The sequence below is a fragment of the Giraffa tippelskirchi genome, chromosome 1 (genome assembly GCF_054371585.1).
Source record: "Giraffa tippelskirchi isolate mGirTip1 chromosome 1, T2T-mGirTip1v1.2.pri, whole genome shotgun sequence".
In the NCBI taxonomy this organism is placed as follows: Eukaryota; Metazoa; Chordata; class Mammalia; order Artiodactyla; family Giraffidae; genus Giraffa; species Giraffa tippelskirchi.
In genome coordinates, this window is record NC_137275.1 from 212,900,105 (window position 1) to 212,922,622 (window position 22,518).

The window sequence follows — 22,518 nt, forward strand, 5'->3', positions numbered from 1 at the left end:
ACCAGTCCATCCTAAAGGAGATCGGACCTGAGTGCTCACTGGAAGGACTGATGTTGAAGCTGAAACTCCAATCCTTTGGCCACCTGATGTGAAGAACTGACTCATTTGAAAAGACCCTGATGCTGGGAAAGATTTAAGGCGGGAGAAGAAGGGGAAAACAGAGGATGAGATGGTTGGATGGCATCACTGACTCAATGGACACGAGTTTGGGTGGACTCTGGGAGTTGGTGATGGACAGGGAGGCCTGGCATGCTGCAGTCCATGAGGTCGCAAAGAGTCAGACACAACTGAGCAACTGAACTGACAGCAGGTCAATGAATTACAGGCTAGGGAATCTAATTATCCATTCATTTGACTAATATTTTGTGGACACACATGAAAGTGAAAGTGAAAGTCACTCAGTCATGTCCATTTCTTTGCACACCAGGACTGTTGCCCACCAGGCTCTCTGTCCATGGGATTCTCTAGGCAAGAATACTGGAGTGGATTGCCATTTCCTTCTCCAGAGGATCTTCCTGACCCAGGGCACACACAACGTACCATCATAAGCACAGCTCTGTCCCTGTGGTTGATGGGCACACACGTGAGCCACAGAGGTGGACTCAACATAGGGCAACACAGTAGAGTCTGGCTCAAAGGACTCCAAGCGGCCAGGGAGGATACCCTGACTCTGCCTGGGTGAGTCAGAAAAGATTTCACAGAAAATGTGAACTTTGAGAAGGTCTGAAGGAGTTTCCCAAGAATAAAATATGGATAAGGGCATTCTGAGAAACCAAAACATTGTAAGAAAAAGTCTGGATTCCCCATGGCAGAGGTATCCTGAGGGTGCGGTGAGAAGCAGTTCCTGGATGGAGAGGAAGGAGGAGAGGTCATGTGGTATCAAACTATGAAGGACTGAGTTTGAGTTGTTATCCTGTATGCAGAGAACACAGAATCACTCAGGAGGGCGCTGGTGTGATTAGTTGATTTCTCAAGTTGACCACTCTTGAAGAGGGGGCATAGAGGCCAGGAAACCAAAGAGCAAGAGGCTGTTGTCACTGTCATATGAGGGGTGACAAGGGCATGAAACAGAGGAGTTACAGAAGGGACAAATGGATCCCAAGCCATTCCTGAGGCCAGGTTAACAGACTGGGATGACCTAGGCTCCATAAGACATAAGGCTGCCCAATAGGAGGTGACACTGGCCTGATAAAGATGGTGTTGATGGTTTCTTCTTATCTTCAGGAAAGAGAACAGATACCCTCCGGTTTTCAAATCTCACACCTTTTTTAATGATTCTACAGAGAAACCCATAAAGAAAAATGTCCAGAAGAGGACAATTTTTTGCTCACTGAGGGCAAAAAGGTGATGTGGGTGTCACTTCCCTTTAAATCTTGTATGTACCCAGAAAGTTCTGCCTCAACTATGGCAGGCAGTGGTCCACCCAGGGCTTTCTGCCATGCACTCCAGATCAACCTACCTTATTAGGCCTTGACCTCTCAAAAGGAAGTGGCCCCATGCCAGCAGAAACAGGGATGTCAGAACTCCAGGCCCATAAGGGAGTCACTGGGGATCAGGTAGAACTGGCGTCCTCCAAATCATATCTCACTCTTATCTTAAAAGCTCCAAATCCTGGAATTCACAGGGACTCTGCAACCCTCCAGTCTAGTGGCCTTCCATCCCCTGCTTGCCTAGCTCATACCTAAACTCCTCAAGGAACTGGAGAACCCAACTCTCCAGCCCAAGTGATCTTTAGATAGCCTCCACTAGGACTCCCTAATCATCCCCCAATGCCCCAGGAAAGAGGGTGAATGCTGCTTCTGCCTGCCTCTTGGAGCATCTGAAAGACTCTTAGAGCACTCTTGCCCTGCCCTGTCTTCTTCCGGTTAAAGCTATGCAGCAGCTCCAGCCTCTCCCCCTGGAGAGATTTTACATCCATTCTCACGTTGTTCATGCTCCTCTGAACTCCTGCCAGGGCTGGTCACTTCCAGTTTATCACTTGAGGTTTTTACAGTAGAAGGAACCTTATTTCAAAGATTTCTCCTCTTTGCTCTGGCACCCAAAATCACTATTGCCTTTTTAGCATGTCAGCATACCTCCGTGCATTCCAAAGACATCTCTAGTCTTTTAGGAAAAGATGCGTAAGGGACATAGACTGAAAGAGGGGTATGTGAGTTGAGAAGGCAAGATAAGGGTAGTAAATGGGGATGGTGGGACAGACATAACCCCTTTTCCTTCACTGATTCCTCTGAGTGCTTACCCATGCCTGTCACCATCATTATCTGGGAAGTTTGAGAACAGTTTATCAGGGCATGGTGCCACAGTGACCACAACTGGGGGGTCAATCCTTTCATCCAGAGATCTGCTCTGTTTAGCAGGAAGACACTGAGTGTTCTGAATTCCGGGGTGAACACCTGGGGTATGCAATATAATCCAATAAGGTGAGGGTAAGAATTTCTAAGTTTGATTGGTTTATCTCACACTTCCAAATTTCCCATTTTTTCATGTACTATATATGTCTGAGACCATTATACTCTTTTGTGTGTGTGTGTGTGTGTGTGCATGCTCAGTAATGTCTAACTCATTGCAACCCCAAGCCTGCCCAGCTCTTCTGTCTATCAGATTTTCCAGGCAAGAATACTGGAGTAGGTTGCCATTTCCTCCTCCAGGAGATCTTTCCAATCCAGGAATTGAACCCATGTCTCCTGCATCGCAGGCAGATTCTTCACTGCTTGAGCCATTGGCAAAGCACCCTTGAGCCACTGGGAAAGCCCCATTACACTCTTTATAAGTAAATAAACATGCACATATTAGAGATGCATGCTCAATATATTCTTCCAGAGACACTTGCATAATCAAAAAGGTTTAAAGAACGCTGCCCAGGATGGCAGTCAGTTAGCCCACACATGCCTTTGACTGGCTTCGGGGTGGGCAGGTGAGAGTGAGATATCTGCACTGCTGTAAGAATAGTCATTCTACAGAGGACCTACTGACCTTTGGTAGGTACATGATCAAGAGGGTGTTATTTAATCTGTATTTATAGTGGTAGCATATCTAGAATGAAAGAGGCCACAGTCACATTCAACCTCATTTGTCTAGACTACACCTAGAGAATTATGTCCCATTTTTAAGAGGTACATTTTTAAGAAACTACATTTTAAGAAACTACATTTTTAAGAGGTAACTCCAAACTGGAGTCTTTTCAAAGAACATTGACAAAATGTGTCAAGGGCACTTGCAATGGTGTAATCAGAGGAATGCTGGATGGAACTGGAGGCGTCCAGCCTGACCAAAGTGTGGGATACCTGAGAGCTGGCTTCAGATTTCTAAAAGGTAATCATGGGAAGTGGAAGCAGACATGGTTTGTGACCCAAGATTTTTTTTTTTTTCTTTTTTTTTTTTTTGCATAGCCAAACACCTTTTATTTTTCACAACTAGAACACCAAAGATACAACCCAACTAGCTCCAGAACACTTCCAGATTTTTTTTGCTTATTTAACCAAACTAAACAAAGGTTTTAAAAGGAACATCTGCAACAACAAAAGAATACTAATCTATCAATCAAAGCTGGCTTCACCATTTCTTGTCTTTTCCTTATCTTTATCCAAGTTCTTCACCTTTAATTCTTCCTCTTTTTGGGGGATTAATTCAGTATCTTTTTCTGAGTTTGGCATTGATTTTCCCTTTGGTAGCAAGAAACAGTCAGCATTCAAAACTTGCTCAGCAGTCACTGAACTTCTACAACAGATCTGTTGTGACCCAAGATTTAAAGCCAGTGGGTGGAATTACAGGTAAGAAAATTTGGGCACAATCTACAGAATAATTTTCCGGCACTGCTGTCTCAAGAGAAAAGCTGAGCTCCTGTCACTGCTGCTGCTGCTAAGTCACTTCAGTCGTGTCCGACTCTGTGTGACCCCAAAGACAGCAGCCCACCAGGCCCCGCCGTCCCTGGGATTCTCCATCCAGGCAAGAACACTGGAGTGGGTTGCCATTTCCTTCTCCAATGCATGAAAGTGAAAAGTGAAAGTGAAGTCACTCAGTCGTGTCCGACTCTTCGCGACCCCATGGACTGCAGCCTACCAGGCTCCTCCGTCCATGGGATTTTCCAGGCAAGAGTACTGGAGTGGGGTGCCATTGCCTTCTCTGGCTCCTGTCACTAGAGCTGTGCAAACAGATGTAGGGGGACTACTTGTTGAAGACGCTGCAGAGCAGACTCCATCTTCAGGTGGGTGATTCATCTGGAATACAAGTTTTCGTAAAGTTAGCACATGGACAACTGGTGACCCACAGAGTGATTTTAGATGATACATGAATATGTATTTTTTATTTTAGTAGTTATAAGGCAAACTCATAGATACCTTTGACTTAGATGAAGTTGAATTTACTTGTCAGTCAACTGACATACAGAAAACCATCAAGCAGAAGACAGCAGAGGGCACATGCAGACATGGTAAAACTCTTGAGTAACTGAAGATAAGGAAACAATGAAGATGACTAGGAGACCAAGAAAGCTCCTCCCTGCCTCAAGGCCGCAAGATTCTCTGATCTTCAATACTCACCCCTGACCAGAGATCACTTTCGATTTCTGTCTTTCTCCTTTCAGCCAAGCGCAGACCCCAAAGTTGGAGTCCCCAGAGCCCTTGTGTTCACCTGGCCTCCCAGAACATCCAGTCCTGGCACCTCTTCTTTCCCCTCTCCAGTCAAATGCACCTGTTCTGGATCCTGAACAACCTGCTTTCCTTTTAGAAGATGAATCTAAAAATGGACCCCCCCCCATTAAAAACTGGAGTATCTTTTCCTATCTCTGTCTCAGAGAATGTATCTTTATTTGATCGACAGTCTCCTGTAGGGTATATCTGAACCCCAAGAGGAAACTCCAGATTCAAGGAGTTGCCTTCATCAACCTAAGTCAACTGCCTTAATCATTAAGGCAGTTTTGAAGGCAATGATTTTTAGTCAGAAAGGACCTTAGGAGTCCCCACCCCCAATAATGCACTTACAGGAACATTAGAATCAAGTACTTAGCTCTTTATAATTTATAAAACACTTTCCACATCAATTTTCACCTGATCCTCATAAAAGCCCAGGGAATGGGTATTACAGTGATTATCCCCATTTGGGTACAAGAAAATTGAGACCCAGAGAGGTTGCTTAATTTGTTCAAGGCCACACAGCTTTCAAACCCAAACCCAAATTTCCTTACTCCAAATCCCAAACTCAAACCACTGTACCACACTGCCCCCCAGTGTCCCAGAAAAGTGACTCTAGCCTAACCACAAAGGCAGCAAGGGCAGCTGCCGTCCCTACATTCTCAACAAACAAGAGCTCTTTTTAGTTTTTATTGATTGTCTGGATTGTGATGTGGGTGGTTAGCCTCAGAATGATTCTTGCATAGCTCATATCTGCCCCTCAAGGAGCCAAGCAATTTCTTCATCTGCTTAATATATGCAGCTAATATTTACCTGTCTCCTAGGATGGTTCTAAATGGAATAACATAAGCAAAAGGGTCTGGAATACAGTAGGATTTTGATAGTTGCATGCTGGGATGGTGGGCACTCCTCACTTTTCTCTGAGATCCTGGTTAGGAAAGGAGGTTTGAAACAACGAGCTGAACCTATAAACTAAACTGGAACCGAAACCTCAGATTTCCAGATCATGCATTTCTATTTGAAACCTAAGTGCATGCCTCTTCTTGCTTGGCCTGCAGGAATTTTGTAAAATGAATCATTTTAGCAAAATGCATCTTCATATTAGGAAAGGCAGAAACCCAGGAATTTGGGGGGAACGGCAATAAAAAGAATACTGTTAAATTCCATTGACTCTTGGTACACAAGGCGTCTTAAGCACGTTTTCACCATGTGTCCCAGATTTTCCAAGATGGTCTTCATTTCAGATGCTCTGTGCCTCACTCAGACCAGGCAGTGTATACTGTGCCAGGCCACATGACTCGATCTGGGGCTAGGAAAAGATAGTCAGTATAAATGTGTGCCAGACCTCAGCCCTTGGGGTGCTCAGAGTCTAGAAGAGAAGGCAATGCAGAAAGAATGAACCAGTATGCAAAATGATGTGGTAGAGGAGGGAACCAAAGAGTGTTAATAATTCAGGGTACAACAGAAAAGCCAGAGAAGTTTTCATAAGGAAACGGCATTCAGTCTGGATCCTGAAAGTTGACTAGAAATTTGCAAATGAACAAAATATCTGTACCTATCTGTGTTCCCACTCTACCTACAATCCCTCACCCATGTGCCAAAGACCTTCCAGTTCTGATCTGACTCTGGTGGATCACCTTTCCCACCCACCCCCATAAGATGTCCCAATCTCCTTGTCTTCTCCACTGATTCTCATCCCACCCATGCCTTCTCCCTCCTCCACATCTTCCTTCCACATGAATCACAAAGCCCACTCAGACCTGCCTTCGCTCTGAAAGATGCAAAACGGCTTATTTATCTAAGACTCTCCCTCCACCCCCAGTCCTCTGTCCTTATGGGACAGCAAAGTGAAAAAACAACCAGATCCAAAAGAGGACAGAGCATGGAGGTGCTGCCGGCTCATGATTCATGATTCAACAGAGATGAGTGAGCCGCTGTGGTGGGTGTGGGAGCAGTGAAGGCACAAAGAGAAGGAGAAGGATTAATTGAACCAAGCCAAGCTCAACCTGAAAGATCCTGGTTTGGTTTGTTCCCGAAAGAGGGTTGAGCTTATGGCTGGTTCTTACTTGTTAGTAACCAGTTCACCCATCCCTTCTCTTAAGTCCCTGATCATTAATCTTCTTAAAGAAAGCAAGTTGACTCTGTCAGGTTTGCTGGCTGTGTGTCAAAAACCTGTTCTTCCACTAAGAGATTTCAGAGGTGAAATACATATATAGAAATCTTCACACTGAACTTTCATGTAGAACAGGAAAGTCATTCTCCTGACCCACTGTTGTAAGAGATAATAAGCACCAAGAAGCTACATTTACTTATCCATTCACTCACTCACTCATTTATTCATTTATTTTAAAAAATGCACTGACTGTAATCCAGACCTGAGCTAGACACTGTGAACCTGAGCAGCAGTGAACAAGTCAGGTGTGATCTCTGCTCTCACTCAGAATGAGGAGGAAGTTCAACACATGCACAAATAACTGCAACATATGGTAGTCAGTGGTATAATAAAGCCCCTAGGGGCATGCTTTGGGAATTACCAAGGGGATTAAGGGTATTTGCACAGAGAAAGTAATATTTGTGATCTCTTTGAGGTCAGGGACTATGTCCTACTTATCACTGTGTCCTCCCCCCACACACACACAGCACAGGGTTTTTGCTCACTGGAGGTGCCCATAAACGTGTGCCAAATAAACAATCGAGATCTCAAAGAAATGAGTAGGAGTCACTAGACAAAAAAGGGAAAAAAGCACATTACAGGAAGAGGGCACCATGACGTTTTTTTTAAAAAAGGCTCAATGTGTAGGCTTTTGAAGGAAGAATAGGTATTTCACTATCAGTAAGAGCAGATAAAGCTGGAGAAGGAAGGTGGGCTCAAACTAGGAAATGCATAATATGCCATGCAAAGAAGTTGGAACTTTAACCTGGGAACAAAGGGTAGATTTATTAGTATGGGTTTGCCATGAATAGATCCATGTAGACATATTTTCACAATTAAAAACACTGTCTCTTGGATTTCACTACGTTGGAGGCTTTCTTTTAAATAGCAAACGTACTCATCTTGGTAACTTGTGGCTTAGCCCAGGGAGTGAATGCATAAGGATTTCAATCAAAGTCTAGCCAGGTGTCTTCTCAGAGTCTTTCTTCAACTGATAGCCCAAATCCTTCACCTTATCCTTTGAGTGCATTAGAAACATCCCTGCTGACTGGTTGCTGCTCCTCAGAATCTTAAAGCGGACAGCAGACAACAGAGCAAGAAGGGAAGGCACTACTTATGATCCAGGATCCAACTCCCGGGGACATATTAACACTCAGACAAAACTGTAATTCGAAAAGATACATGTACCGCTATGTTCACAGCAGCATTATTTACAGTAGCCAAATCATAAAAACAGCCTAAAAGTCCATCAACAGAGGAATGGAAGAGGAGATGTGATATACAGACATTTATACCATGAAATATTACTTAGCCATTAGAAAGAATAAAATAGTGCCATGGATGGACCTATTGATTAATCATACTAAGCGAAGTACGTTAGAAAGATAAAGACAAGTACCATAGGCTAGCACTTACATGTGGAATCTAAAATATGATACAAATGAACACATCTACAAAACAGAAACAGACTCACAGACATAGAGAAAAGATATGTGATTGCCAAGGGTGAGTGGAAAGGATTGGGAGTTTGGGGTTGGTAGATATGCAAGCTATTATATATATGATGGATATACAGCAAAGATCTCACTGTACAGCACAGGGAACTATATTTAATACGCTCTGATAAACCAAAATGGAAAAGAATAAGAAAAATATATTAAAAAATATATATATATATGTATGTGAGTAACTGAGTCACTTTTTTGCTGTAAAACAAAATTAAACACTGTAAATCAACTATACTTCAATAAAAATTTTTTAAAAGAAAATCATTTTTTTAAAAAAGGGGAGGTACTAGAATCACAGGGACATGTGGACATTCCCAGACACCAAACAGAGCCCAGCACCCCGAGGCAATAATTACAGGCCAGCATTTTCTAACACTTCAGTCATAAAGCAAAAACACACAAGGTTGTTCAGTTTTATTTTTCTCTTTTTACTTTTTTCTTTTTAGACAACTCAACATCAAAATACACACACACACACACACACACATCTCCATCAGAAAACCTGGGTACAATCCTAGCTCTTCACCGGACTATGAGACACTGATCATAGTGTCTGAGGCTCTCAGTGACATCATCCACACATGATTAGAACACACGCACACAGCTGTTACGGGGACTGACAGGCAGGAGGTCTCCAAAGCCCTCGTCAAAGGCTTTAGCGTTTAGGAGGCACCCTACAACACACCATCAAAGGCCCTCTCGGCCTCCCCACCCATCAAAGCAGAGAATCACGTCACACCTGGTTTACAGGGCTCAGTTTTGCCTCCATAGTAACCTCAGCTTGCTGGTGCCCTAAAAGGAAAACCTCACTGCAGTGGACTTTACTGGATAGTGATGTGTCATTTCCTAGTGACTGAGTGAGCGCAGCTGCTCAGTTGTGTCCGACTCTCTGCGACCCCGTGGACTGTAGCCTACCACGCTCCTCTGTCCATGGAATTCTCCAGGCAAGAGTACTGGAGTGGGTTGCCATTTCCTTCTCCAGAGGATCTTCCCGACCCAGGGATCGAACCTGGGTCCTCCCACACTATAGGCAGATGCTTCCCTGAGCCACCAGGGAAGACTAGACACTGGTAAATCAATGACCAGGAAACAGATACAACATCAAGTCTCTGCTCTTCAGCCTGGAGCACAGGGTCCCTACTTTCCGCCTCTGCCCTTCTGAGCAGCACCGGCTCCCACCCTGCCCCGCTGCATGCACACACCTAGGGCTTGAAGGCACTGCATATGCCCAGGGGCACTGCTGCTCCACCGCACTGTGCTGTCCTCGGGAACACCCTTCCCACATCTCCCCAGCTGGATCGATCCACTCATCTTTCAAGTCTCGGCTCAGGCGTCACCTCCTTCAGGAAGCCACGTATGAACTCCCGCATTAGAAGACGTGCCCTTTCCCATGCTCCTTTCACACCTTTCACTCTGTATCTCATCATATACCATGTCATGGTGAAAATCTCTGGTTTTGAATCTGTATCCCCAAGTGGCCTCCTATATCCTCAGGAACAGGAACCATGACTTACGTCATTTTATCCAGTGCCTCTCACAGAAATGGGGACAAAGTGAGCATACAGCAGAGACTCATTAAAAGGAGTTGACAAAAAAGCATAAAAAGAACCCTGGAACGTTGTTTCCATGAGTAAACTATTAACACACTCCTAGTCTCCAAAGATGATTCCCACCAACCAACCCTGTAGCCTTGTATTTATGCTCTTGTACAGCCCTCTCTCCTTGAATCTGGACTGGCCCTGGGTCTCACTTTGGACCAGCAAACACAAGTGCTTCTGCCTAACTTCCAAGACTAGGTCATAAGAAGTTTTGCAACTTTCATCTAGATTTCTTGCAACACTCACTCTAAGGCGGTGGTTCTCAGCCCGAGATAATTTTGCTTCCCAGGTGACATTTGACAATGTCTAGGGATGTTTTGGGGGGTGGGGTACGGCATATGCTACCTGCATCTAATAGATGGAGGCCAAGGATGCTGCTCAGCATCCTACAGTGCCCAGGACAACCTCCTACATGAAATAGCCCAAAATGTCAATAGTGCCAAGGTCAAGAAACTCTGCTCTAAGGGAAGCCAGATGCAATGTAAGCAGTCCTACTTCTCTCAGACTGTCATGCTAGAAGGAAGCCCAAACTAGTCATGTGGAGAGAGAAAGACCTGGACAGCCTCTAACTATTCCAGCTCTACAGCTGATGAACCAAACATGTACGTGAAGAAGTCACTTCAGAGGCCAACCTATTCAGGTACTCAAAATGATTCCAGCCCTAGCTGCTCTCAGACAACAGCCACCTGAGACCCAAATGTGAAGCACCCAGTTGAGCCAAGGCAACCCACAGACTGTGAAGGACAATAACATACTGTTTTTTTAAGTCACTGTTTTAGAGCGGTTTGTTACATGGAAATAGACAGTCAAAGCACCTGGATTCTGACGTCTCTAGGTCTCATTCCTTTCCCACTCTCTCATTTATCTTTCTCCCATTCTCAAGTTCCAGGAAGGCAAGTTTTTTATGCAAACTGGTTTCTCAGACGTTATAGACATATGCAAATTCCCTGATAGCTGCTTTGGTCCTACCAGCTGGGAAAGAGGAACCCTACAGCATTTCGTAAACCAGGAGCTGGGGCCATTTTCATCTTATTGCTGGAAAAAAAGACAGTAAAAGTCAGACTGCTGCTGTAGTTTGCCCACATTAATAGGCCTCGGGACTGTACTGACCCCAGTGAGAAGTTTCTGCCAGAGAAACAGGAGTGAGCTCTAGCTGAGATTTAAAGTTAATGCAAAGGGAATTTATTTATAATATCAGGACACACTGCAGTATCCGTGGTTTCTAAACAATACAAATTTATCACCTAACTCAATGCAATTCAACAAGCATTTACTGAACATGTGCTGTGTGCAGAAATTAGGATTATCCCGTTTGGAAGACTCAAATATGAAATTATCTAGTTCCTGCATAAAAGGGTTAGTATGTCAGATGTTGGGCTTCCCAAGTGGCTTAGTGGTAAAGAATCCACCTGCCAATGCAGGAGACGTGGGTTCGATTCCTGGGTCAGGAAGATCCCCTGAAGGAGGAAATGACAACTCACTCTGGTATTTCTTGCCTGAACAATTCCACAGACAGAGGAACCTGGTGGGCTGAAGTCCATGGAATCACAAAGAGTCGGACATGACTGAGCGACTGAGCACACACACATGAAAGATATTATAGCAAGACCCTAATGGACTTTTTGGCCAACCCAGTGTTTTAGTCAGTTGGACTGACACATCAACAGCAAGCTATAAAACAAAATAACAATATAAAATCAATGCCCAGGTGAGATATAAACATGTGAAGAAGGGTCTGTAAATTTTCAGTATTAGGTTAATGAAAGTACACTCATTCACCATACCAAGTGCCCACTATATTTAGGCATGATAGGGTAAAGAATCTGCCTGCAATGCAGGAGACCCAGATTCAATCCCTGGGTTCAGAAGATCTCCTGGAGAAGGGAATGGCCACCCACTCTAGTACTCTTGCCTGGAGAATTCCGTGGACAGAGGAGCCTGGCAGGTTACAGTCCATGGGATCTCAAAGAGTTGGACATGACTGAGCAACTAACAATTTCACTTTTCATTTACACTGCAATCAAACTCCAATGATCAAAGGTTCATGGCTCAACATAAACTTATAATTCATACTTTCAGACACAGTACATAGTCCTGGGCATTTAGTAAATAAATAATTGTTAAAGAGTGATACATCCTCAAAATTAACAAATAATAAGCTGATTTTAATCTATAAGCTTACTAAGACTCTAAATCTTAGAAAGACTCACAAATCTCACATTATTATTATTTGCTATATTTTAAAGATTAAAAATAATAATTTTTCTAGAAAATGGCGAAGTGGGAATTCAGCATCTGAACTTTTTCATTTCTCACCTGTATTTCTCACCTTCCAAAATGTACTGTTTTAGATAAGACACCAGAGACCACACTTTCAAAATAGAGGACAGGCTCCCCTTCAGAAATTTGATGGGCACTAAAGGGGATGAGGAGGGTGTATCAGGGTGGGCTGCATTATACAGCGATGACAAATAGCCTTGAACTCTCAGTGGCTGTTAACACAGCATTTACTTCTTGTCCACAAGGCCTGTCCAACCCTGTCCAGTAGAAAAACCTGGCTCATCAGTCATTTGGGGACCCAGCTGATAGAGCCTCCCTTTTAGTCCAAGTTTCTCCCTCTCCATAGCAAAGCAGTGTGGTAAACTGGACACTGGCCAGAGCTAATATGCTTCCTTTGGCCAAGTTAGTCACATGGTCACACCTGACTTCAGGCAGACTAGGACATACAGTCCTACTATGAGCCTGGAAGGGGGAAGAACCAGAAATAATTGATGAACAGCACTAATGGCTTCACAAGGAGTCATAAACTCAGAGGCGTGTCTTCCTGAAACATCAGTTTTACTTAAAGATTGATAATTCAAAACACGGACCAAACATTAAAAAAAAACACGTAGATGTGAAAGGGGCTCAAGTTCAAAATATATGTATTCATTTTCAACTTAAAATACAAAATTTGAAAGAGAATTCTGACTTTTGAACTTTCAAGACTATAAACTCCAAATTCCCCTCAGTCACTATCGTTGGCTATTTTTAGTGGTTTCATCGAAAAACTAAGAAGTACTAGTCTAAGATAAATATCCATTTGAAGAAAATGGACAAAATAGATGCTTTGGGGCCCTCAAAGTAAGCAGTGGGTAATATTCTAGGTTTCCTGACAAAAATGCAAAGTGAAAACACTAACATCAGTCACTTTTTGTCAACAGAAAGCAAACATATCCATAGTCAAAGGTAGCTGTCTCTCTGCAAGTACAATGTATGGAGAATGAAGCTATCTCCAACTGTGATGTATAATGAATAGAAATATTATTCTTGCACCAACTCCTGTCAACTAAAAGGACAGGATCAAAGCTGGTCAGTGAAAGTTGGTTGTTTTCTGTTCAGTTCAGTTCAGTTCAGTCACTCAGTCATGTCTGACTCTTTGCGACCCCATGAATGGCAGCACGCCAGGCCTCTCTGTCCATCACCAACTCCTGGAGTCTACCCAAACCCATGTCCATCGAGTCGGTTATGCCATCCAACCATCTCATCCTCTGTCGTCCCCTTCTCCTCCTGCCCCCAATCCTACCCAGCATTAGGGTCTTTTCCAGTGAGTCAACCCTTCCCATGAGGTGGCCAAAGTATTGGAGTTTCAGCTTCAACATCAGACCTTCCAATGAACACCCAGGATTGATCTCTTTTAGGATGGATTGATTGGATCTCCTTGCAGTCCAAGGGACTCTCAAGAGTCTTCTCCAACACCACAGTTCAAAAGCATGTTTTCTGTAGACCAGGCCTAATAATGGGGTAGGCTGGGGGTATCTTGAAAGATTGATAGCTACACACATTGGGTGCTTATTATTAATAATGCCAGGCACTGTCTCTGAATAACAGTTAATTAAATCCTCAAGAACTGGAACAGCCTATATGGGAAAAGAATCTAAAAAAGAGTAGACATATGTATAACTGATGCACTTTGCTGTACACCTGCAATTAACATAACATTGTAAATCAGTTATACGCCAATAAAAATAATAATAATAATTAAAACAAAAAAACCCCGTATAAGGTAGGTTCTATTACTGTACCCACTTTATAGGTAAGGAAACTGAGGCACAGAGGCATTAATGTGCTCAAGTCTTACAACTTATAACTGGTAGAACCAGGATTCTAACCTAGGCAGTCTGTCTTCAAATCTTCGCTCTTATGCATCAGGCAATTCCATCTCAACTTGACCAATTATGGCCCACAGGGCATCTTATATAGTCAGTGAGCTCTGGACAAGTGCTAGAACTCATTCATCTCCTTATTAAGTCACCTAAGTGAAAAAAGGGCAGACAAGTTGTGCTATCAGTTACAGCACAGCCAATGGGCCTTCCTTCTCTATGACTTCAGGGAGGCCCTGCTTCCTCTGAAGACACTTTTGGACCAGATTCTATACCTGCCCCCACCCAAGGCAGCTCAAGTCCAACTTAGCATGGGCACCCAAGACCAATTTGAATTTTTGAATAAAGATCTGTATTTTCTCCAGCTCATTTCCCAGTGATTGATGGAGACCCCAAAGCTCCACACACTACATTAAATGGAACAGATGACCTCAGCACGGAAACATTTTTATGTAATACCAGCGGCCCACCCTTTCCGCAAGAGAAATGAGGAAAGTAAACTGAATATAGCCTAGGAATGCTCCTTTACTTTAAAAAGAAAAGAAAAACTTCTTAAAATCAGAGCTATTGGAAAAGGCAGGCTGGGCTTCAGAATATTTTTTTGTTTGTTTGGGAAACACTGACCAAGCATTTAGTATGTGCCAAGTCTGTGCTACACAATGTCCCCCCCTACCATCACCACCACCACCATCATTCCTGACTCAAAAGAGTCCAGGAACTATACAAGCATCTGTTCCAGTCTCAAGCAGTCTGGTCTACTCAATCCAAAGCTAGTAGTCAGTCCATGGTGATAAAGAAACTACAGTAAGGATCATGGTAACCATCAGCACGGAGTCAGAAAAGATCCAGAGAGATCAGTAGTGCAGATATAGGCCCTGTCAAAAGCAGATAAGATACCCCTAAGCCCACTGGAAAGTGCACATCATGTGGAAACAGTAAATCTGAGCTGGGATTTCATACTCAGCTGCCCACCAGTTAGACCTTGTGTGTGGAGGCATCATATGAACTGGGAAGCACGTGCCCTGTCTAAAGGCATTCCCATCCCATATTTTCTTTCTCCACAAACAATAAGCAGACCAAACCAAACATATGCTGTGACAGAACTGAGCTGTGAGCTGCCCACTGGTGACCTCTGATGGAATGTTTCATTTGAGTACCAGTTCATATGGTTACAGGGCTGGGGGCTGACCATGGAGCTTATCCAAAGCTTGACTTCCTCATTACTCAAGGAACAGTCTCTGCCTTAAAGGGTTATCAAGAGAATTCAATAGTAACAGTAAAGTTCTCCTAATCCACTCAACTTTGAGTTCCTCGAGGGTAGTTATTTTTCCACCACTAGCTTTTGACATTAGGCCTGGCATACTATAAGTCAAATGAATGAAATGCAGGCCTACTGTGTGCCACATGTGGCCCTAAGTGCCCTACAAATGTTACATTAAAGAAAAAAAGGCTCAAATGTAATCCTGATGGTTATAGACCCAAGTCTTCCTGGTTCATTCCTTACCCGCTTTGTCCACAACACATGCAAGCCAACTCTTTAAAATGGCAGTGGGTTTTTAGGCAGGAATTGACTAAGGGAAAAGCGGGGTTGAGATCATGGCTTATTTTAAGCAGCTTCTTCTAAAGGGCCTTTTCTCTCCTATTACCAATTTAATCACTAGCTTCACTCACATTCATTTATTTACCTCGAGCTCCCCGAGTCCCGGGGAGCTCTGTGCTGGGCCCTGTGCTGGGCCAGGGGACAATGAGTCAGTGCCCTCAGTCCTGCCCTTGAGGAGGTCACCTTTTAGAGTTTTGCATTTGCTGGGCTCTAGACAAGAACACTGCAGCCTATGCCAAGCCTCCAAATTACAGCAATGTTCTAAGGAGCAGCTGGGGTTTTATTTTTCATTTCCTCAGCACACCCGTCTCTCCACATTTTGTTGATACGCTCTAAAGAATAGGCCCTGACACCTGGGGGTATGTTCTTGAAAAATGTGTGGACCATATGCATACCTAACATGCAACAGGGCCATGAAGAAATCAGTACAATGCGGCTTGGCACCAGCCAGCTTTTCTTTTTTTCTAATTCCTTAACATCTTGCCTACAAATTGCATCTTCAAGCACTTCAGAGAGTTGAATAACCCCAAATGCTTATAGCTTATTTCATTATGCTTCATTTGGGGCTTTAAAGGAGGAGGACCAGAGAATGTCAGGAACAGTTTAGCAGCATCAGGGCTGATTAGGTTGAAGAGCATTCAAAGAAATGTATTTCTGTATTTCTTTTGTTACCAAGATCATGTGTTTCACTGAAAGCAAGCTTATGATTGCCTCACAAATATTTCCTAGCTTCTTGCAAGCCCATTAGCCATTGCTTGACTGCCTTTTATTAATTTTTTAAAAAGAAAAGGGGGCAGAGCAGAGGGTAGGGGTCTTGGCTAGCAAGCACTCTTAAGGCAGCAACCAGCATAGAACAGACTCTGTTCTAGGAATGGGGAAATCCAGCTTCCAGGCCCCTCTTGTGCTTATAAGCTGCATGCATGCTGCTGCTGCTGCTAAGTCTCTTCAGTCGTGTCCGACTCCATGTGACCCCATAGATGGCAGTCCACCAGGCTCCGCCGTCCCTGGGATTCTCCAGGCAAGAACACTGGAGTGGGTTGCCATTTCCTTCTCCAGTGCATGAAAGGGAAAAGTGAAAGTGAAGTCGCTCAGTCGTGTCCGACTCTTAGCGATCCCATGGACTGTAGCCTACCAGGTTCCTCCATCCATGGGATTTTCCAAGCAAGAGTACTGGAGTGGGGTGCCACTGCCTTCTCCGTATAAGCTGCATAGGCTTAAGCAAACCACTGCACTTCTCTGGGCTTCAACTGCCTTCTCTGTTTAAATGCAGTAGGAAGGATGATGCCTATTTCCGTGGGACTGCACCACTTACAAAGCATCCTGCACACACACATACATTTTCTCAGGGGCATCAAGCCAGGCCTGATACGGAATCCCAGCTTCAACCTATGAGCTGTGTGGTCTTGTACAAGTTAACTAACCTCTCTGAACTTCAGTTTCCTTGTAAAATACGAAAAGAAACAGAAAAAGAAGACAGTTACCAGACTCAAATGAAACAGCAGACCCAAAATTCCTCTTTAAAACATTATAGCAATATTTAGACTCAACTGTCCCTTGGCCCTGCCTCCTCCCATTATCTTCACTGGCACTTCCTTCAGCTGCCACAAATGAACAGATGTATGATATAAGTAAAAACAGTGTCTGTGCCATGAAAGGCAGCTTCCAGACAAATCTCTTAGCACCCACATGCAACCAGACTGCTTTCCTCAATTTCTCCTACATAGTATATGCCACTTGCTGCTGCTGCTGCTAAGTCACTGCAGTCGTGTCTGACTCCGTGCAACCCCATAGACAGCAGCCCACCAGGCTCCGCCATCCCTGGGATTCTCCAGGCAAGAATACTGGAGTGGGTTGCCATTTCCTTCTCCAGTGCATGAAAGGGAAAAGTGAAAGTGAAGTCGTTCAGTCGTATCCGACTCTCAGCGACCCTATGGGCCGCAGCCTACCAGGCTCCTCCGTCCATGGGATTTTCCAGGCAAGAGTACTGGAGTGGGTTGCCATTGCCTTCTCTGATATGCCACTTAGAGTTATGCAAATGTCATCCTCCTCCTCCTCATCATCCACTGTATGAGGCACTCACCCAGTTATTCTAAATTCTCTGTCCATGGGATTCTCCAGGCAAGAATACTGCAAGGGGTTGCCATTTCCTCCTCCAAGAGATCTTCCCGACCCAGGGATCAAACCCACGTCTCCTGCATTGCAGGCAGATTCTTTACCGCCTGAGCCACTAGGGAAGCCCAAACTTGTCATAGCTGATTTAAAGACCATCTTTCAATGATAACCACAGGGGAGGCTCTAACTCAGGGGGACTGTAATAGGACACAGTATTCCACTGAACAGCTAACCTCTACACAGGAATTTACAGGAATTCACATGTATTCATCATCCCATTTGAGCCTCATAACAATCCATGTTATGATTTACTTTGTTACGTCCATTTTACAGATAATGAAACTGGAGATCAGAGAAATGAAGCAACTTGCTCCAAGTCACACAATCAGTAAGTGGTAGCTTGCAGTTGAGAGACCAGGTTTTCAGATTCCAGATCTGGTAACTTTGCACTTCCCCACCCCTCCTCTGGCATCACACGGAGGGTAACCTGTAAAGATACTTGCCCTGGCTCTGCTTCCAAAGGTCACCCTCATTTAAGGTGGGGGATCCTGCACCACTAGCTCTTTGTTTCCCTTCCTGGGCAAAGTGAGAGACTGCAGGAGGCAGAGTGGTACTAGTTAGACGGTCTCTTCTGGCTACCCTTCCCCCTTGTTTTTTTTCCTGTGACCATTAAAAAGAGCTTTTTGGCCTACACTTGCAGAATGGCCGTCACATACATTTGAAAGCTTTTTGCTTCCTGCTTGTTAAGAGTAGTGTGTTTCTCTTTAAGCCAACTTCTGAAGCTAGGCCCAAGACCATTTACTCTTCACTGTCAGACCCACAATTCATCTGCATCTCTCACTTTCCAAAGCTCGAAGCCACAACATGAGCAAACATTCAAGCATTTTTTTTTTAAATATTGCTATTAGGAACCAAAATTGCTATTAGCATGACTGAAAAAGCCATTTTAAACAATGTTCTATATAAGGAAAGGAGAGAGCCAACTTATTGAGTCCATTCCATGTGCCAGCCCTGGGAAGAGGTTATCAGTTCTCATAGCATTAAGAGAAAGAAACCATTACTTCATTCTGCAGATGAGGGAAAATGGACTCAGAGAGGCTGAATGGCTTGCCCAGGGTCACACAGGAAGATGAACAAAAGATTGGAAGTCACATAGTTTGAGTCCAAAACACAAGCTTTCAGCTGCAATACATATATGTACACTAGTTCTGTAATCTGGGTCATGGCTTCCCTCAAAGACTCCTCTGCTTTTTCTGGTTGTGCCTAAATGTGGAAGGAAGGACTCTGCTTCTTGGTAAAGATGGTTTAGGTGAGCTGAGAATTGGGAAGGAGAAAGAGTGAGGAGTTCAAGGAAACCAAAGAAACCTCACTATATCCAGCCATAAATCCTACCTTGGAAGGTATAGTTAGTCGGTCAGTTTATTCGCTCAATCATGACCAACTCTTTGCAACCTGATGGACTGCAGCACGCCAGGCCTCCCTGTCCATCACCAACTCCCGTAGCTTACTCAGACTCATATCCATTGAGTCGGTGATGCCATCCAACCATCTCATCCTATGTCATCCCCTTCTCCTGCCTTCAATCTTTCCCAGCATCAGGGTCTTTTCAAATGAGTCAGTTCTTCACATCAGGTGGCCAAAGGATTGGAGTTTCAGCTTCAGCATCATTCCTTCCAATGAATATTCAGGACTTATCTCCTTTAGGATTGACTGGTTTGATCTTCTTGCAGTCCAAGGCGCTCTCAAGAGTCTTCTCCAACACCACAGTTCAAAAGCATCCATTCTTCAGTGCTCAAATTTCTTTATTGTTTAACTCTCATATCCATACGTGACTACTGGAAAAACCATAGCTTTGACTAGACAGACCTTTGTTGGCAAAGTAATGACTCTGCTTTTTAATATGCTGTCTAGGTTGGTCATAGCTTTTCTTCCAAGGAGAAAGTGCCTTTTAATTTCATGGCTGCAGTCACCGTCTGCAGTGATTTTGGAGCCCAAGAAAATAAAATGTCACCTGGAAGGTACAGTAGAGGTTAAACTGGAGAAGGGAATGAGGAAAAGGCCCCAGGTGGCAGAAAGCAACCTGTGGGAAGTAAGAGTTTGATCTGAATGCAGTGATGAACTTCAGAGCAACTGGGGGCCTTAGTCAATCATACTCTCTATAGTCATGCAGTCTCATGGCTGCCATGGTAATTTTGCACAGAATCAAGTAAAAACATTTAGAATTCTTCTGAAACACTTGTTTTATTTACAACTCCAGTTGGATATTTTGCAACTTTTTTCAAATACAAAAATGGCCAATATAATAAAATAAAGCCTTTTATAAGAGATAAGGACTCATCCTGTGATGAAACTGTAATGAAAGTCAGTTCTCACAAGAATAGAATACAGACAATAACAGACTTCTATGATGAGTAGGTATCTCCTTTCCCATCCTAATAAGCTCAAATGGAGTACTCATGTTTCTGGTCCAGCTGAATGGCTAGTTCATTGGAAAAATTGCAAAGGGTCATTATCTCAGACAGACGCTAAAGTGATCCCCAACTCCTGGCACTCACACTCTTGTATTATCCTCTCCCTGAGTGTGAGCAGGATCTGTGACTTGCTTCTCACCAATAGAACATGGCAGAGGTGATAAGAGGTAACTCTCGGGATTACACTGTGCTACATAAAACTCTGCCTCTCTAGAGTCACTCTTTCCCTCCTGTGAGCTGCAAAGAAGTAAGCTGCTACGTTGCGAACTTCCTACAGAGAGGACCATATATTGGGAGCTGGAAATAGTCTGTAGAACTGAGGCACTCAGCTCCTACAGGCCACAAAGAAATGAATTCTACCAATGACTCGATAACTGTGGAAGCAAATTCTTCCCCAGGAGAGCCTCAGATGAAAATGAAGCCCATCCAACACCCTGCCTGTGCCTTTATGAAACTCTGGGCAAAAGAACCAGCTAAGCCAGGGCCAGAAAGGTAAACCACATAAACTGTGAGACAATAAATGTGTTAAGTTTGTAGCAATTTGTTACACAGTAATACCTCATTAATATAGTCACAAATATGCTTTGGATTGGGCACTGGTCTAGACACAGTGGCCATATTTATTTGGTTAGGCCATGGATCCAGACCTACATGCAAACAGAGGGAGATGAACTAGTTAAGTGGACAAGACGGTTATACTTAACCTACAATATAATTCACAAGATGTTATAAGACTTATAAACAAATTTCTGGGTGCACACATCCACAGAAGCAATTATTTCTGCCCTAGAGAGCTTGAGAAAGCATTACGGACAAAATATTTCAACTGGGAAGGAAGTTCTAACATGGTGAAATTATTTTATAACCACAGAAAGTTCTGCACTTTGGGTTAAAATGTTAGCATCCTTAACATAATGGATTTTTTTTTAATGCCCATTTAAACTCTGACCATCATGGAAGAAAGCCATGATTAGAATTATCTTCACACTGGACTTTCCCCTCTGCTTTCTGAGCCTAGCAAAAGACACACCTGTGCTTCCCTCCCACATAAGGTGTGAAAGAATTGCTTGCATGCAAGACCCAGTGGAATAAGACAGCTGTTGGCCACGTCACTGAGGAGGGTTTCCCGCACCCAACTGCTGGTCTCCATGGCAACTGCCAGTCACAGCCAACAAACAGTTACCTCCACTGCATTACACATCTCTGCAGAACTCCCACAGAGGGAATCCTTGTTGATTTCTTGGTCGCCATGGTTTCAGTTCCCGCCATAATCTTAGATGTTCTCTAAGCATGTGTGTGCATGCAGGTATGCAATGTGTGTGCTGAAGCTTAGAGCATTGTTGCCCTTTGCTCTTGGTGGAAGTCAAAACATGCTTGAGGAATGACTAGTGTAATCTTTGTGATGAAAATGACATAGTTATCCTCACCCCAGTGAAAGGTCTGTGGTTCCTCAGGATGAGCTGAAAAAATTCCTTCACATTGACTGACAGGAACGCAGCATGATCAACTCTCCCCAGAGAAAAGTACATCTGCAGGCACTAAAACTACTTTTTCACTTTGGACTTTTTAGAAAATAACTCAGTGGATGGGTCAGTTTTACTCAGGTCCCAAGGACAGTCAACTTTCGATTGGAAATTACTGTACATATTCATGGTATTTGCTCTAAATAACATTTACAGTCTCAATGGTAAAGTTATCTCATCCACAATATCAGAACAATGATCAAGAGAACCATTATCAGAATTATTTATAAATGCTACATCTGCATTTCTATGCTGATGCTGAGGAATCTGTACAATTATGATGTAGAAGCCAACTTTAATGTAAATCTTCCAGGAATTCTTGTGAAAATGCAGACTCTTTCAGTGGTAAGGCTGGCAGTTCAGTACTCCTGACATGTTCCTGGGTAATGACGGTATGCTAGCCATGGACCACTGTTGCAAAGCACTAAGGAGTCCTCACTGTGACTAGAGCCTGTGAGGATTACAGTTAGGATTCTCAGTAATGACATCATTATGTAAAATACTACACACAGCACCTCGTAGGGAATAGGAACTCACTGAATGTTGTTTCTCTTCTCTGCAAAGTGTTTCCATTCTCATTTGCTCATCGGACTGTCACAACAAACTTGCAAGAAGGTATTTAGGGCAGAAACTGGACTTAATTCCGATTTTAAAGACAAAGACACTGAAGTTGAGGAAGATGAAATAATTTGCCAAAATTTATAGAGTTAATGGGGCAAAGGCAGGACCTGAACCTTTGTCTTCTAATCCTCAGTCCTGTGTTGTTTCCATCACACCATCCTTA

General features: G+C 43.6%; 1 protein-coding gene across 12 annotated transcripts in view; it reads right to left on the bottom strand.

Annotated features, from left to right (window-relative positions):
- LOC145520116 (uncharacterized) overlaps window positions 1-22,518 on the bottom strand; it is a 525,123-nt gene that overhangs the window by 393,779 nt on the left and 108,826 nt on the right. The window contains exon 4 of one of the 12 annotated variants that reach the window (XR_014064228.1): window positions 3,339-4,217. The exons of 9 other annotated variants lie outside the window; for them this stretch is intronic. The gene's annotated coding sequence lies outside the window, so the exon portion shown is untranslated. Of the gene's footprint in view, window positions 1-3,338; window positions 4,218-22,518 lie in introns of those variants that run through there. 2 more of the 12 variants (XR_014064229.1, XR_014064235.1) reach the window with 2 other exon arrangements.